Raw genomic sequence first — 17,741 nt, 5'->3', positions numbered from 1 at the left:
CTTTCACGTCACAATTTCAGTTCTGTTGGTGAAAATTTGTGGAAGAAAACAGGCTCTTAGAAAGCATTTTTATCTTAGTTTAAGGGGAATCAGATCATCAGTTGATGGAGAAGAAGAAGAAGGTGCAGCTCTTGACTGTGAAGGAAGGCTGGCTTAGGGTCAGAATGGACCAACCAACCAGCTGTCTTCACCTTGGGACCTTGAACCACGTACGGAACTTGTACAATAGTTAATGCAGATTTGGGTTCCCCAAAGCGTATTCCAAAGGAACACTCTCCCTGCAAGATTTGCCTCAGAAAAAGGGATTCTGCCGTCCAATAAATTTGGGAAACGTGGATTCTCGGAAGACGATCTGGTAAACCAGATTTAAACCCATGTTTCCTAGATGACTCACCTTGGTAGCAGAGGAGAATGGTTAGCTAACGAACATTCCATGGGTTTTGTGTTTCCTGGAATACATTGTGGGAAACACTGCTTATTCAACTTCATAGAAATATAAATCAGCCGGAGGGCTCTTGCTAACAGTTACCACATTTCATCCATAAAGAACTCAAGAAGAAATTAGATTTCTGTGGAAGGCCCTTGTTTGTGGGATTTTTTTTATTCGCCATGGTATGGTCCAATCCTTTTCTAATGACCTTCTATGAGCAGTACTATAAAGCACTGAAAGACACATCCCTTTATGTCGACATCTTATTTATTTTAATACATGCCAGTTGTCGCTCTACTCTTTATGCATTCTGATTGTTATCCCTTTGAACTTTGGCCCTGAGGCGATTTAATCATGATTGGTTTAGTTGTGTAAATCCAATCAACAAATCTTGGCCAAGGTCCCCTGGAGGTATTATCCTGCCATTTCTCTGAGTGTGTTTATAAATCCCTTTTACCCAGTTTGAGAACCATAGCTTTTGCCCCGTGTTCCTGAATTCAGAGAAACTACGGAACACGTATCTTGGATCACTTAAAGGCTCTTCACTCCTGAAAAGAATACATTTTTGATTGGTCCGAAGTCTCTAATTTCCTTCGTATTTTTACCTTAAAAACAGTCTTGGCAAAAGCATAGCCACAAGGAGTCAATTGCTATAACCACCCTCAGCCCTTACACGGAAATATGACGAGCAAACTTCACTTTTCGTATCTCTTTTTCCTGAGGATAAGTTCCACGTCTTTGACAACGTCTAAGCGTAGCCTAGACTAGAAGGGTATTTTCTGTGACCTTTGCACAGGTACTTTTATTTAAATGTGAAGATGTTCTTTTCCCTTTTGGTTGATACAACCTCTGACCAAATGCTAAAATACTGCTCAAAATTGGTCTTCTGCGGTAAATAAGCAAACTGGAGGGCACTGGAGTTACCACATATCACCCCAGGGTAATCTACAAGCATAATTTGGGAGCTATATCAAAGACATGCTTCTCTTCCAGTCTTCCCTCAGAATTGTAAATATAGGTGGGAGATCTTATTATTAATTAACAAACTCGAGAAAATTATCATTTTAATAGCCCTCGTCTTCCTTTTGAAAGGGAGAAAAATGGGCCACTTATGTACACATAATTTCATTTCTCCAAGCTGTTTAAGATAGTTCTTTTCATGCGGAATATTCACATCAGCTTGTAAACTGAGATATAAGAACTTAAGTAAAAATGTTTCTACTCCATATACTGATGTTTAGCTCTGGGATTCATCCAAGAATTGGGCCCCTCACAATTATAGCATCTGTTTTTGTTTGGTTAATGTTATAATCTCAGATGTTTCCATAAATCCCGAATTAAAGAGAAAACTGCTGGGACCAATTTGTGTGGATAGGTTACATGTAATAGGATACGTCACTGTTTTGCTTTTTTTTTTTTTTTGGGGGGGGGGTTCCTTTTCCTTGTGGCTTGTTATGACAGATATCACATTTTGGCGAATGCTTCCATGCCTTTAGAAAAAGAAAAGAAACAACAGTACAACACAGAAAACAGTCCATTTTATCTTGTTTCAGTTAGATTATGATATTTGGAATTAGGCCATTTGTGCCATTGAGAAGATTGTGACAAATGGGCTGGTCACTTACAGCTGTATCCTGAAACATTCTGCAGAGTTCATAGATGTTTCCGGTTCCTTCAATTAGTTGAGCGCCCGCTGACAAATCCTTCTCCAGTAGTGAAAAAGCAGCGTCAATAAACAGGATGACCAGGGACACAGAAATACCTTCTTGTTTTCTTCCTTCTATGTACGTCGAGAAACATGGAGGCGAGGCATATGTGGAACGCCATAAAAAGGGCCACAGTTGTTGTTGTTGTTGTTTTTTAACGTTTATTTTTGAGACAGAGAGAGACAGAGCATGAATGGGGAAGGGACAGAGAGAGAGGGAGACACAGAATCGGAAGGAGGCTCCAGGCTCTGAGCCATCAGCCCAGAGCCCGACGCGGGGCTCGAACTGACGGACCCGCAAGATCGTGACCTGAGCTGAAGTCGGACACTTAACCGACTGAGCCACCCAGGCGCCCCATAAAGGGCCACAGTTTTGTGTCTTTGCCCATCATGCAGCGGACGCTCACGTTCTGAGTGATAAAGAATCCACACAGCTTCTTTCTAGATCCCTTGCCAACCACATAGTAATAGAGAGCTCAGCTTCCCATTCCTTATTCCCTTTACCAGGGATCGAACAGGCAGTGACTTTTTCAAGCGGCCCTAAGATGCCCCTGAAACCTAGAGAAGCCGAAAGTACTTGGAAAATACGTTCAGTGTCTTAAGGTCCCTTCGGAATGTAGGTTACAACTGGTAAGACAGTACCTGGGGCTTGTAACAACTTAAATATTTATTCGACCATTGTTAGGGTATTTAAAAAAAAAATCTCATTATCCCTGATGAAATAGAATCACAAATAAAAAGAAGCATCTTTGTCAGCTCCTGCTCCTTTGCTCTCTAGGTGAAATCCTCTTTTGAGTGTGTGCTCATTTGCGGATGAATAATTTGGGGGACTCTGCTGGAGGATTGATATTTTTAATTGAAGGCGAAAAGCCTCCAGTTCTCTCTCTCAGATCGTAATAATTTTTCTCAATAAAATGAAGTTATTTATCTAATTTTCATTGAGGATACAATTGAACTTTTTCAAAATGGTGCCAGCTCTTTTATAAAAATTAATTGATGGCCTTCATTTACGTCTCACTTCTGAATTTTTAATTTTGGAACTAATTTTATGTGCTCTGGAGAAGATAGTTTCCTCTTTATTGAGATATGTAATATAATTTCATTTATCATTATAACTCTGAGGGATGCCCTTAAAATAATACGTTATCCTCGAGCAAGCTTTCCCCTTCAAGTAATCTGAATCTTGCTTGTTTCAGATAAGAACTCGCCATTTTATTCAGCGAGAACTTCGGAGTAGGTTTCAGCCGGGGGACATAGTAGAGGAAGGTGTAAAATACACCCTAGGAGAAAGTAGTAAATCTGTAAGGTAAGGAACGCGGGGGGGGGGGGGACAGGGTCATGGCTCTGGAGTGTGACAGATATGGCACACTCAGGCATAAGACTTCACATGAGGTATCTCATATCTCTGAGCTCAGTTATAAGTGATGATAATGTTGAAGGGATGCTCGGAAGATCCAGGGAAAAATTAGAGTACGTGCCCAGCATAGTGCCTGGGAGAAAGACACTATTATATAACATTGAAAAATATATCCAATATTAAAAACAAATGGTTTTCCAGTCGGACACGGACAGTACCAAAACCTTCCACTGATTTTCAAGCCTTTCTTTGCCAAGACTTGTATGGTTTAGATCTGACGAGCAGGAAAAAAAAAAAATGCCAAAGAACATGAAATCCTTCTTCCTTTATCTTATAATCTGCCCTTTCAAGTCTGTCTGGAAGTGAATATATGCTTTTTTTTTTTTTAAGTTTACTTATTTATTTTTGAGAGAGACAGAATGCATGAGCAGGGAAGGGGCAGAGAAAGAGAGAGAGAAAGAGAGAAACCCAAGCAGACTCTGAACTGGCAGAGTCTGATGTGGGGCTCGAACCCACAAACTGTGAGATCACGACCTGAGTCAAAATCAAGAGTTGGATGCTCCACTGACTGAGCCACCCAGGAGCCCCATATATATATTTGCTTATTTAAGTAATTATAGGAAGGATGGTGAAAAGGATCAATGATATTGCAATTAATATTTATATTATTGGAAATCTATTAAAAAAATTTTTTTTAACGTTTATTTATTTTTGAGACAGAGAGAGACAGAGCATGAACGGGGGAGGGTCAGAGAGAGAGAGGGAGACACAGAATCTGAAACAGGCTCCAGGCTCTGAGCCATCAGCCCAGAGCCCGCTCGAACTCACGGACCGTGAGATCGTGACCTGAGCTGAAGTTGGACGCTTAACCGACTGAGCCACCCAGGCGCCCCTATTGGAAATGTATTTTAATGCGGGTCGACTACTGGGGTACACAGGAATATTTTTGATATGCACCTGTTTCTCAGATTCTGGACTTCTCACCTAAAACTTTTATGAGACAGTTTCCCAGAAGCACGGAAGAGCCTGAGAGCTGAAGTATTGTTAGTATTATTATTCCCGGTACTATACTGTGTCCAATTAGAAGGTTTCTTTTCTTTACCGCAGATACCCAGGAGACAGAGAGAGAGATCCCGGCAAAGATCTCTTGTTGCTTTTTTCTTCTTTTGAGGCACTTTTGAAGTCAGCGATAGCACCGAGTTTCACTTCTGGGTCTGGAGGAAGCTACGTCCTCCTTACCTTTCTAGGACTAAGAAAAAGAGCACATTTAAGAGACATTAAAACACTGTTGCAGTTCCTAGGTCACAAGAAATATTTCTTCACAGCTCAAGTGTGGTAGAAGACAGTTTAACTTTGCACATAACTTATGTGGATTATTCGTGTATTCGTTGCATAATTATTCTGATGAGTTTATACGAGTGACTTGAGCGTTGCCACATGCACAGTTGAATGTGTTCACACGAATGGGAAGGTTGCACGGCCCCTGTTGAATTTTTAAGAAATCCTGGTCAGCTGTTGGCAAGCTGAATGCGTTGTCAGAGACCTAAAATGGTACACTGATTGTGCGATGGTGGCTATCTCTTTATTTGTACTGAGAACAGAGCCAAGAGCCTCCTGCACAAGCCAGGAGCCAAGAGAACAACGAGTTGGGAGAGTTATTCCCAGAGGACAGAGCTGGTCCCTCATCAAGTAACATTCCCTGTCCCCATAGTAGGGGACCTAAAAATATGTCCCTGGCCAGGTTTCAGAATTGCTATGGAGCAGTAGCTCTGTGTACCTTCCATAGTCCCCTTTCTTGAACAGGAATCCCTGTTACAGTTTTCCTGCCCCACCCCCCTCTCACTATTGCATCTTGTATACGTGGGGGGCGAGGGGGGAGGCAGATTAACCAGCCATTTTCATTCACACATCAAGAGAGCCTACACTTGAGCAGGTGCATCTGACGAACTGAATCCGGGGAGACTTGTCTACATGTGGAACAGATTTAATGATAAAATCCAGGACTTGGAGCTAATGCTGTAATTGGATGAGATGTGGGGGTCTTGGGAGGGGGACTGTGTATTCTGCAGGTGCGAGGGTTGTGCGCTGTGGCCTCCAGAGGCTCAGCTCCAGTCGCTTGCTTGCCTTCAAAGATGCCACTCCAGCAATTCCTATCATCTCCCTATTTGTGCGCCTTTTCCATCAAGAAGTAGAAGCCATATCTCCTCGAACTTGGGCTGGCCTTGTGGCTTCCTCTGAGCGACAGAATGCTATGGAAATAGTGCTGTGCATCTGAGAATCTGAGCTTTAAGAGGACTGGCAGCTTCTGTCTTTCTTTGGTATACACTTGGGGCATAGCCATCCCAGTGTTTTAGCTGAGCCCAGCTGCCAGTTAACTCCACCAAATTCCTCTCCATGAGCCAACTCAGGAAGACCAGCAAAAGAACCATCCAGTCAATGTAGAGAATTGTGAACAACAAAACACCACTACTGTCTGAGGTCACTAAAGTATGTTACACAGCCACGGGTCACTTGAACACTAAGCGTGCCCGATCCGATTTCGGTCAGACATTTCTAGCCAAGTCTGGCAAACTGGTGAAGTATGCCTGACAGGATGCCACTTATAAAATACTTTCTGGTTAGAAGAAAATGAGACCAGGGGTTTTCATATACAGGGAGAAAGGAAAGGAAGAGGCTGGAAGGAATGGGAAAAACTGTACTGTCTGCCCAAGACTTTGGGCTGTAAGCCTGGACTCCTGACAGGGTCCTGTGGGCAGAGAGGGTGGCAGGAGGAAACAGAGGGCGCTTAGAAACACGGCTTCTTGCCAGTGCGACAAAGAGTGACTTGATTATGGTGCCAGTGTGATGGGCCTTCTCTCGCTCTGTGTGCAGGACAGGAGCACAGCGGCACTCTGGGCCCTTTGATCATCGACCACTTTGGGGGGTGTGAAGGTGGCATCTGGATGCAGATGTCACTTTGGACGGGTAGGCTGGGACGAGGTGGCACGGGCACCTCTGATGGCTTCATGGAAGTATTAGGGAGCAGAACCAGGAACACGAGAAGACCTTCCATAAGCTTCCATAAGCTTCCCCTTGTTTCCTAGAACAAGCTGGGTCCGATTTCGAGGTGGCTTCATTAGCATCTGGGCAATGGAATGTTGAAATTAGATTATTATTGTTAACAACCATTGGCCCTTATTTGAACTCATAGTTTGGTGACTCCTAGCCCGTATCATAATATTTGTATTTATATTCATAATTATACTTAATATATAATACCTAACATAATAACATACAAGTATATACCTAGTGGTGGTATCTTTTTGTGATATCAAGTTTATTTCATACATATGAGCGCTTTGAAATGCCTCCTGGCCACCTTCTGAAGCATGTAGGGCAATATTATTGTCTTCGTTTTAACTGAGAAGTAAAATCAACTTAAATAAGAGATGAAGTGACTTTCCCAAGATGACTAAATAAACCTATAGAACCAGGCCTTGACCTTGGTTCTCCTAATTCCAGTGGCCAGTAGAAGATTAGAGTTTAGGTGCCAGATTGGATGCATTTATGTAGGTATTGACTTTGGAATTTTATCTGTATGCATATGTATATCTATATAGATATATAGATGTGTACGCACGTTTGTGAGTTCACCTCCACACACGCATTTATTCTGAAGACAGAGGTTTACATCTCATCACAGGCTTAAATAAAAATATAATAACAATATTATTGGGGTATACATCACTATCTTATCATAAAAAATATATCCCCCCCAAAACTTCCTATAACATATATGCTAACACACTATACTAAACATACTCCTGCTTACTCTTAGGTAGTCATTTATCAACAATTATTCTCACACATTTCTAGGATCTGGTATCGTTTTCTTCAGGTATAGTCACCACTGATATGATGTTGTCTAGCAGAAAGGTTAGGCATCAACCGTTTCCACTGAAATCAGCTGTCATCAGCACATTTCTTTATGAAATAATATTCATTAAAAATAGGATATTCTCTTAGCTAAAGTGACAGCTCATCACCCTGTCAATTTTCTATAATCATATACACTTTACAATCCGGTGTTAACAAGACGCAAGGTAGCATTTCAGTCATCTACTAGGGTGTCAAAATGGAGATTAGATATACTGTATTCAAAGAAAAGATGCCAATTAAATGTATTCTCTCTACAGTCAGTGCTCCGGCACCATACAATAATGTGATCTGTATCCTTGTTATCCAATATTAGATACTAGTGTTCAAGCACATTCACTGTCTCTTTCTCTCTCTCCTTTTTCACTATTAACCCCAAGTATATTGTTATAACTGCTACAAGACTTGGCAAGGAGATTGCCGAATCAGCGGATATCAAGATCGAGAGCCTAGGCAGATGGACAGGGATGGGGAGGGAAAAAAAAGCAAAGCATTTATAATATAGGAGGAAGCATAATATACCAGATGAATATATTTGCAGTCTGTCGCAGCTAAATTGAAATCTTTACCACTGGTGAGCTGTCCACATTTATGTATATCATTAACTTTTTCAGGCCTCAATTTCATTTTATTACAATGGGGACATTAATACAGCCCAGTTTGGGGGCTGGGGAGATAGGAGGATTAAATGGGATAAGGTCTGTGAAGCGGTTAGGCTAAGGAATGCTAGCTCTGTCCATGTGCCTCACTTTAAATTATTTTAATGTTTACTTTTGGGAGAGAGAAGGTCCAAGCAAGTGAGGGGCAGAGAGAGAGGGAGACAGAGAGATGGAAGCAGGCTTCGCACTGGCAGAGCAAAGCCCAAAGTGGGGCTTGACCCACGAACCCTGAGATTATCACCTAGGTCATTCATGACCTGGGCTGATCATGACCTTGGCTGAGGTCGGATGCTCAAGTGACTGGGCCACCCAGGTGCCCCCATTGTGCCTCACTTTAAAGATGTCATTGCATTGATAAGTGAGCTCTCAGTCTGAATGTCGCTCCTCTGAATGCCTGGAGAGCTTTCTGTTTTTGTCAACAATCTGACTAGACGTATGTAGCTGTGGTTTTCTTTATACTCCACGGAAATGCTTGTAACTCATTTCATTAACTGAATATGTGGCTTGAAGTCTTTCATCTGCTTGGAAAACTTCTGAGCTAGTATGTTTTAAAAAATGCTTCTATCCCATTCTCTCTCCTTCCCTTCTATAATTCCAGCTCTATTTATGTAGTATTTATAAATCACTGATTCTAGTATCACTGATGCACCCTTCTATATTTTCAGTTCTTTTCTTTTTTTTTAATTTTTTTTTTCAACATTTATTTATTTTTGGGACAGAGAGAGACAGAGCATGAACGGGGGAGGGGCAGAGAGAGAGGGAGACACAGAATCAGAAACAGGCTCCAGGCTCTGAGCCATCAGCCCAGAGCCTGACGCGGGGCTCGAACTCACGGACCGCGAGATCGTGACCCGGCTGAAGTCGGACGCTCAACCGACTGCGCCACCCAGGCGCCCCGTCTTTTCTTAATTCTTCAGCCTGACTACACCTCTCTTTAGCTTTGTCTAATTTCTTGGTAAACTCCTATGTTAAACTCCGATATTAACTCCTACATTACTCTCTTTTGTTTTCTCTAACATTTTATGATGAAAATACTCAAACACGCAAAAGAACAGAAAGAAGTTCACATTCAACACTCATATAGCCGTCAACTATATTCTACCATTGACAGTATATTATAGTTGCATTATCACGTATCTACCTACCCATCTTTGTATCTATTCATCAATCCATCTCATTCGTTGATGCATTTCAAATTAAATTTCAGACATCAGTACCCTCCTTTCCAAATGCCACAGACACCTTTAGCTAGAGTTCAGCATTTGTTTATAGGGTGTGTTTTGTTTTAGGTAGAATTTACGTACAATGAAATGTACAAATTGCTAACATTCATTTGCTGAGTTTTAATAATTGCAGACACTTGTGTTAACCAACCCCTTATCAAGATATAGAACATTATCATCACCCCAGAAAGTTTTCTCATACCCATTCCCAGTCAACCCCAATTTCCACGCTCATAAACAAGCACTGTTGTGATTTTTTTTCCACCACAGATTTACCTGTTGTAGAGCTTCGTATAAAGTGAATTGTACAGTACGCATCTTTCATGTAAAGCTTTTTTACTCAACATAGGGCTTTTGAGATTCATCTATCTATTCACCTGTATCATCTTCTGAGAGTAAATTTTTTTTAGTAGTTGTATTCATTTCCAGGATGGGCATAAAAAACAGCAAAATTGAGCGGCTTCAAACAATGGACATTTATTTTCTAAGTTTGGAGACCAGAAGTCTGAAATCAAGGCACTAGAATGGCCGTGGTCCCTCTGATAGCTCTAGGGCAGAGTTCTTCCTTGCTTCTTCTAGCATTTGCTATCTGGCAGCCACCTTTGGCATTCCTTGGCTTATAGATGCATCACTATAGTCATATGACTGTCTTCTCCCTTTGAATCTTCAAACCATCTTCCCTCTGTGTTTCAGTCTTTGAATCCAAATTCCCCTCTTTTATAAAGACACCAGTTCTACTGGTCATCAGCCTCATTTTAACTTGACTACTTCTATAAAAATCCCATTTCCAAGTAAGGTCAAATTGTCAGGTATTGGGAGTAAAGGCTTCAATCTTTCTTTTTTGGAGGATACAATTCAATCCATAATGGTAGTTCATTCTCTTTTATTGCTGAATACTATTCCATTGTATGAATATTATACAGTTTATTTATTTATTTTTAAAATTTTTTAATGTTTATGTATTTTTGAGAGAGAGAGAGAGACAGTATGAGCAGGGAAGGGGCAGAGAGAGAGGGAGACACAGAACCCAAAGCAGGCTCCAGGCCCCGAGCTGTCAGCACAGAGCCTGATGTGGGGCTCGAACTCACAAACTGGGAGATCCTGACCTGAGCTGAAGTTGGACGCTCAACCAACTGAGCCACCCAGGTGCCCCTATTATTTTTAATTTATTCTATAGATGGACAACTGAACTCATTCTAGTTTTGAGATATGACAAAACTGCTATAAATACCCTCATTTGGGTCTTTTTTTTGGTATGCTCGTTTGTCTTAGTTTGAATGCTAAGATCATAGAAATTGCTGGATCATAAGGAAAATACATTACTTACTTTGATTAAAAACTGTCACATCTTTTCCCAAAGATTTTGTATTATTTTGTATACCATCTAACAACGTGTAACAACTTTGGCTGCTCGACTTTGTCACGGTTCCTTACAACATGGTTACTGTCGTATGTAGTTTTTGGTTTGTGTGCTCATTAAGACTTTATTGGCGCTAAAAGAGCTTAAGACAAATTGACCAAAAATCCAAAGTTGCCTTGGTACAGATGCCCCTTGGTTTGGGAAAACTCAGAATCACTGCCGCTAGGAAGGTAGAGAACAAAGCACATCGCACAAAGTGGCGGCAAAGCATTCCAATGAGTGGAACAGTGGGACGGGATTGGTGGGCACGGGAGTCACCAGGGGGTGCGTCACACAGTGGGTCATGCCTCACACATACTGTGTGTCTATGCACCCCACCAAAAAAGGGGGGGAACTGAAACCCGATAGCAGCGGTAATAAATAAGAGCCCTGGCTAGTAGGAAAGTGGCCTGGGTGTCCCTGTCTCTCCAGTGCACAAGCTGGAATCTGGAGGCTTCGAAAAAGTGGCAGTGTCAAGGGGAGATCAGGGCCCCTACCGCCTAGGAAGGCACGGTTCCCAACTAGGTGGTCACTGGGGGGTCACCACGGTGAGCAAGAACCTAGGGGTGGTTCTCCAAGCTCCAGTATGTTTTTCAGTTGCAACCCCCATCCAGGTACATGCCTCCTTCACTAGCTGATGTGACAGACTCCTCCAAACTCTGGCACAGGACCAACTTATTTCTGATACCACCCCCTGCTCGTTGAACCTGTGCCCACAGGTAGAGGGTCTTTAAATCTGGGGGTGGTTCAGAGAACAAAGAGGGGTGGGGCGCTCAGCTTGTCTAACAGGCCACAGGGACTGTGGGCATCTCCACGGACATGGGCCTTCTTGGCCATGGTCTTCCACCAAATCCTTGGGAAGGACTCTGGGAAGAAGCCATTGGCCTGAGAATAGCCACCTCCCTGCTCGCTGGCCTCACGGCCAGTCTTGCCAGAACCCCTTGGAGTAAGGGGGCAAGGCCACCAGACATGGTCAGCGCTTTGATTTTCAGAGTGCAGCAGAGAACCGGGGAGCTGTCCGGCCTGGCACGGTGCCCCCTCACCACCCTCAATGTGGGAACAGCCACTGGCAGCTAAAACTGAAAGCAGAACTGTTTCTCCGGGTCTCGTCACAGGTGTTGATCCTAAACTCGAGGATCCTAACCATCTCCCATCTCCTTCATCCACCACTAACACGTGAGAGACAAACTCGGCGCGAAGATATTTTTCAGTACCCCTTTGAAAAAAATCTTTAAAATGCAGAAACCCCGCAAATGCTGTTTTTTTTTCTTTCAATGACAGCCCTCTGAGAACACAGACAGGGGGCCAGTGTGGAACCTGGCCACCTGCAAGGAGCCACCTGCCAGGGACCTGCTGGGGCACTCAAAGGCGAAGTTTTCTTCTTTCTAAGACACCGTCCCCTTTCTATAAAAGAGAAGAGAGCAAACAGACGAAAGGCCTACTCTGAGATAAGGGGCTTCCTCCCTCCGCCCCGGGTACTCAGTGTGGCTGCTTCGGCATGGGGCCTCCCTGCCCAGGGGCTGGCAGAGGGCTCCCATCTCCTCGTCCTGTGGGCCAGCGGTGGGTGCGTGTTCTGTCTCGGGTCTTCTCTCCCTCAGTTGCTCCTCTCCTGTGGCTAACAGTGGCCCTCCAGTTTCAGCAGCGGAAAACAGGTATCCATTGATTTATTTTACTTTTTATTATTCAAAATAAGAGCTGCTGGACTGAGTCCCCTTCTGGTACTGGGACAGCCCCATCACTGCACTGTGCCGCCGCGAGGGGCCTTGCAACAGTGGCACGTCAATCGATGTGTGACTGAAACTGATTGCCAAGGGTAACTGTCCTGGGACAGCTCGGGCTGGCTCACCTTGGAGGGCTGGCTTCTGAAGACAGAGCTCTGAGCCAGGGCGCCCAGTGAGAACGGCTGCAATGCCACCTCCTGACTGGCCTGGTGGGCAGGGAGATGCCTGTGGCTGGGCCCAGGAAGCTCAGAGCTGTTCTTCCAGCATCCCCCAGGATCGGCCTTGCCTTTTGGGATTCCCTGGGTCGGCCTGTCCAAAATACCGCCGAGGCAGCACGGGCCACACAACCAGGTTGAAGGGATGGGGAATGTCCACGGCAGCCGTGTGGCTGGCCCTGGCACGGATCATGCCCATCTGGGTCATGGGTCTGGAAGTATGTGTTCCAGGGCCAGCTCTGGCTGCTCTGATCATAGCCTGGCCCTGGGGTCATAGCCTCCTGGGGTCATATCTGACCCCTTCATAGATGGTGTTGACCGGCTCCCTGGGCTTCCTGAGCAGCCGGAAGCTTTACTACAGGTAGAGTTCAGGAGCCTCAGCAGGTGTTTCCAGTGCTGCTGTGAGGACAGGACCTTTGGGTCGCTTATGACAAGGACCTCACATCATGCTTTGGTCAGGGCCTTGTTAAGCTGTCTGGGCTTGTTTAAAAATCCAATGCCTTGTTGCTCAGAAGCCCATATGCAGGAGCGTTAGATAAAGTCCTTTTGCTGGCCCTGGAATGTGTCCACGTGAGTGAATTCTACTTCCCGGGATGCAGGGAGCCTCTGAATTGCACGTGTTGCATCAAATAGGATGCTAGCCCCGGTTAAGGGCCTGATGATGCCGATCTGGTCTGGCTTGGCACCTTCCTTCAGCAGCTTTGGGACGATCTACTCCGTGTTTGCAGTCTCCTTCCTATTCAGGCAGAAGCTGCTTCAGCTGGCAATCTCCTCTGGGCTCTGGGCCACCTAGAATATCCGGTCGGGGGTCACTGGAAATCCAATCCCTTCTTCATACGATCTGCTGTAGTAATGCCTTTCTGAAGAGGGACCTCTTCAGGCATTGGTCACCCGTGAAGAGGAGCTACTTGGCTCCCAGGACCATGCATTCCCTCCAGCTCAGTGGCATGGGAGCATGCATCAATTAAAAGGGGCCTCTGTTGCCCACACCCATACCTACATCTGTGCTCATAAGCAGCTCGTTCTCCGTGGCGAGCTTCAGGGTCAGGTGCGGCTTCTCTTCTGCCAATAACAGCTCCCCGTCTCTTCCTTCAGTTGGTGCAGCTTCTAGAACTTGGCAGGTTATCTGTGCTCTTGACCTGGTTGTGCAGGGCCAGAAGTGATACTGAGTCCTCATCCAGAACAGCATGACTCGCAGCCCTGTCTGGTGGATCTTCTCGTTAGCTGATCGATGCCTATAGTACTTGGAACACAAATAGGGGCGCACTTGCCCCGGCCAGGTGGTAACTGATGGGGGCCTGACAGTTCCTGCATCCTGGCTTGTTGGTCTTTACTGCACAGTCGTTATCTGTAAACCTGAAGACTGGTTCAGGTTGGGGAGTCCTTGTGCCATGAAATTTTGGGGCAGCTGGCTTCTGACGATCATGTCCTCCAGCTGGTGGCTGATGTAACCCCATATGGAGGTCTCCTCCAGTGCAAACGTTTTCAGCGAGCTCCGCGTGTTGTGGAACGAGGTTGACTTCCACCTGAAATCCACCTGGAAGTGATGATTTCCTCCACAGGCACGTTCATTACTGCTCTGCAGCTCAGTGGTGATCCCATCACCATAATTGACAGGGATCTCGATGACGTGGCTGATCACTTTGCACAGGGGGTGCCAACTCCATTTCCTTTGTACGCAGGCATATCTAGTCCCCTTGGGTAAGCTGCATATCCCAAACAAATTCTGGCTGAAGCCTCATTAGCACTCATACTCAGTCTTAGGCAGAGTAAAGTAGGCAATTGTGTTCTCGTTAAGGACCACCTGGCGCCTTGCCATAATGTTATCTTGACACTGGGACTCCTTCCGGTTTCTTATCATAGTTGGCGTCCACCTTGATGCGAGGACCAGCTAGGATCCGGTCGTGGTAGGCGTCCTCCTATAGCCGGACGACGCTCTCTGGCTCCTCCCAACCCTGGCTTCTCTAAGTCCTGCAAGGTGGCGGAAGGATTTTCCCTCCCCAGCGCTTCCACACGGCGGATTGATCTGCAGGGTGGTGATGTACCCAGCCCACAGCTACTCCTGCTCAAAGGGGGGTCTTGCCTCGTTAGCGCAGGAAGCCTTAGCTCTGAGCGGTCCTGGGTGGTGCAGTTGAGGCTGTTTTGACTGGGCCGTTCAGACGGCAGCGCTTTGACCCAGTTGGCACTGGCAGGATTGAAGCCGAGGAGGAAGACGGTGAGCCAGCCACCCTTAGAACATTCCAGAACCGTCTGTCAGAGAGGCCCAACCTGGTGGCGAGTCGCCTCTGTGCATGTGGCCCCCGGGAAGTGATTTACATTGTGGCTGCGAGGCGTTTTTACACGTGGGTTACAGCCCCTCCTCTTGCTGCTCTTACAGTAAATCAGGCAAACAGTACTGTGTATTTTGCAGAAACCGCGTGCAAGCCCCGGGAGACCCTTTGCCTCACAGGTGTCTACATATTCAAAGTTCAACTCGGTGAGCAACTGATGAGGTTTGGCTACGCTGTTATCCACGGACCCCGTGACGCAGGATGCCGTCGGTGCTTCCCAAGCTGCTGTCGGGGTTGCCCGCCCGCGCACAGCCTCCTCCAGGCCCTTCGAACCTTTGCTCCCGGCTGGGGAGGGTGAAGTCAGTGAACTTGGGCTTGAGTATGCAGCCCAGTAGTTTGTCCCCTTCGGAGTGAGCAGGATGAGCGTCCGTGAGCTGGGCCCTTCCGCCCGCCAGCGCATGGTGCCATCAGGTGGAGTCCAGAGGCCACCGGGACTTTGGTACAGCCGGACTTATGGCGGCGGCAGGGCGGGCGGGCGGCGAACCTAGTGCACCCAGACCCTGCAGCCCGCTGGGGCCGCCCCTCACCTTCGCCGCCAGCAGCTCCCCGCAGAATGCACCGCAATCCCCTGCGGTGAGTAGTTTTACTTTGATCCCTTCTGGCCAGTGTGAAGTGGCCTGTCTTGCATTCCTGACTTCCCATAGTGTTGTTTTTCAGTCTGCGTTTGAGAATTTCCATTTGATGCTTTTGATAGAAATTTCCGGTTTTGTGCTTCGTTGTTCGATCTCGTTATCCCTTGTGATCCATTAATCACAGTTAAAATCTGTTTCTGAAAACCAGTATCTGGATCACCTGTGCATCAGTTTCCTTTTTGTTTTGTTTTGTTTTCTGAGCTTTTATTTTGTATACCTGAGAACTTTTTTATTGAATTATGGAAATTAAGTTTAAAAATAATAGAGGTTTCTGGGAAAAAAAAAAAGTTCCCTTTCTCCAGAGAGGATTTCTTTAGCTTCTGGCAGGCAATTAGAGTAGGCATGGATTACTTTAATCCAAACAGATTGAGCCGATTCACAGCTGGGTTTCGTTCTTTGTAAGGCTGGTCGATTTCTTTTTTCCTTTTTTTTTTTTAGTAGTTTCCCCTCCCCCCACCCCCCCCAGCTTTATTGAGAAATAATTGACCTACATCGTCGCATAAATTTAAGGCATACAGCTGATGGTTTGATTTACATATATTATGAAATGATTAGCACAATAGGTTCAGCTAATATTCATCTTCTCCTATAAATACAATAAAAGGAAAAGAGAGTTCCTTGTGATAGGAGCTCTTAAGATTTACTCTTAAGAGCTTTCCTACATGCGTACAATAGCATTAGCTACAGTCATCATGTTTATGTTACATCCATTGTACTTGTTTGTTTGATAACTGGAAGTTTGTACCTTTGATCACCTTCCCACCTTCCAGTCAGTCCCCCCTGCCCTCCATCTTTGGTAACGCCAAGTCTGATCTGTTTTTCTGTGTTAGTTTTCTTTTCCTATTTTAAAGATTGTATATAAGTAAGATCGTATACGGTATTTGCCTTTTTCTGTCTGACTTATTTAACTTAGTCTATTGACTTCAGGATCTGTCCATGTTGTCATAAACGGTAGGATTTCTCTTTTTTGTGTGGGGGTTAATATTCTGTGTGTGTGTGTCTATCACAACTTACTTATCCATCCGTCCATCGATGGACACTCAGCTTGTTTCACCGTCTTGGCTGTTGTAAATAATGCTGCTATGAACATGAGGGTGAAGATACCTTTTTGAGTCAGTGTTTCATTTCCTTTGGACATATTTCCAAAAGTGTAATTTCTAGACCAATGGTGGTTCTTACTAACCTTTTGAATATCCTCTATATAGTTTTCCATAGTGGCTGCACACATTTACATTCCCACCATCAGTGTATAAGGGTTTCTTTTCTCCACATCCCTTCCAGCTTTTGTTCTATTTTGTCTTCTTGATGATGGTCATTCTAAAAAGGTGGAAGGTGGTATCTTCTTGTGGTTTTAATTGGTATTTCCCTGATGAGTAGTGATGTTGAACGTGAGGATGAACTATGTCTAGTTTAACCTCACTCTTAAGGGTGTAGCCCTTCTGGGGTTCAGTTGAATACTTGGGGTTTTTATCAGAACCTTACCTGTTGGTGATCCTTTCATGCCATTTATTATGTCCCCAGAACCCTTAAACTGATAAAAGTCCTGTCCAATTTCTCAGATTCATAGCGGTTACTTTCTTCTCTACTTTTTTTACTTCTTGGCCTTCTTGTCTTACATTAGCAAATGACTTAAAGGGCAAGGAAGATCAGACTGTTGAGCTGAATTCTTTGAATTTTTTATCTAAAATCTTTGTGTTTTAGGCCCTTGGCAGCCTTGGTCCCTGAACTCCTGTTTTAGTTTTCTAGACTCATGAGATTGCTGAAGTTCTTTAGAAGACCATTGACTGTTTGAAGCAAAAATAATAATAATGGATTGTGGGGTCTATAGAACATGTTGAACTAAAATATATGAGTTCAATCCAAGGAACTGAGTGGGGATTAAATGAATTATACCATTATATGGTTATTTACGTAGTATAATACTTGAATTGAGACTGTGATAGGTAAAGATTGCATATTTCAATCTTCAGGTGAAACACTAAAACACACAGACACACACACACACACCAAGAAATATGGCTAAAAGTCAGAAAGAAGATATAATTGTATAGTAGAAAATACTTTATAAGCTCAAAAGATAATTTCAAGAAATGAATGTTGGAGCAAATAACAGATGCTGTAAATAGAAAACAAATAGGAAGGTAGTAGAATTAAA

General features: G+C 44.5%; 1 long non-coding RNA gene across 1 annotated transcript in view; it reads left to right on the top strand.

Moving 5' to 3' along the window:
* Positions 1-15,263: 15,263 nt before the first annotated feature.
* The window catches only part of LOC121010618 (uncharacterized), a 281,707-nt gene continuing 279,229 nt past the window's right edge, over positions 15,264-17,741 (top strand). Inside the window, exon 1 of the long non-coding RNA XR_005781288.1 lies at positions 15,264-15,527. This is a non-coding gene — a long non-coding RNA (uncharacterized LOC121010618). The remainder of the gene's footprint in view (positions 15,528-17,741) is intronic.

The sequence above is a fragment of the Herpailurus yagouaroundi genome, unplaced genomic scaffold (assembly GCF_014898765.1).
Source record: "Herpailurus yagouaroundi ecotype Mexico unplaced genomic scaffold, PumYag 192, whole genome shotgun sequence".
NCBI classification, from domain to species: domain Eukaryota; kingdom Metazoa; phylum Chordata; class Mammalia; order Carnivora; family Felidae; genus Herpailurus; species Herpailurus yagouaroundi.
Note: the sequence above shows the minus strand (reverse complement) of the source record. Positions and strands in the feature narration are given on the sequence as shown.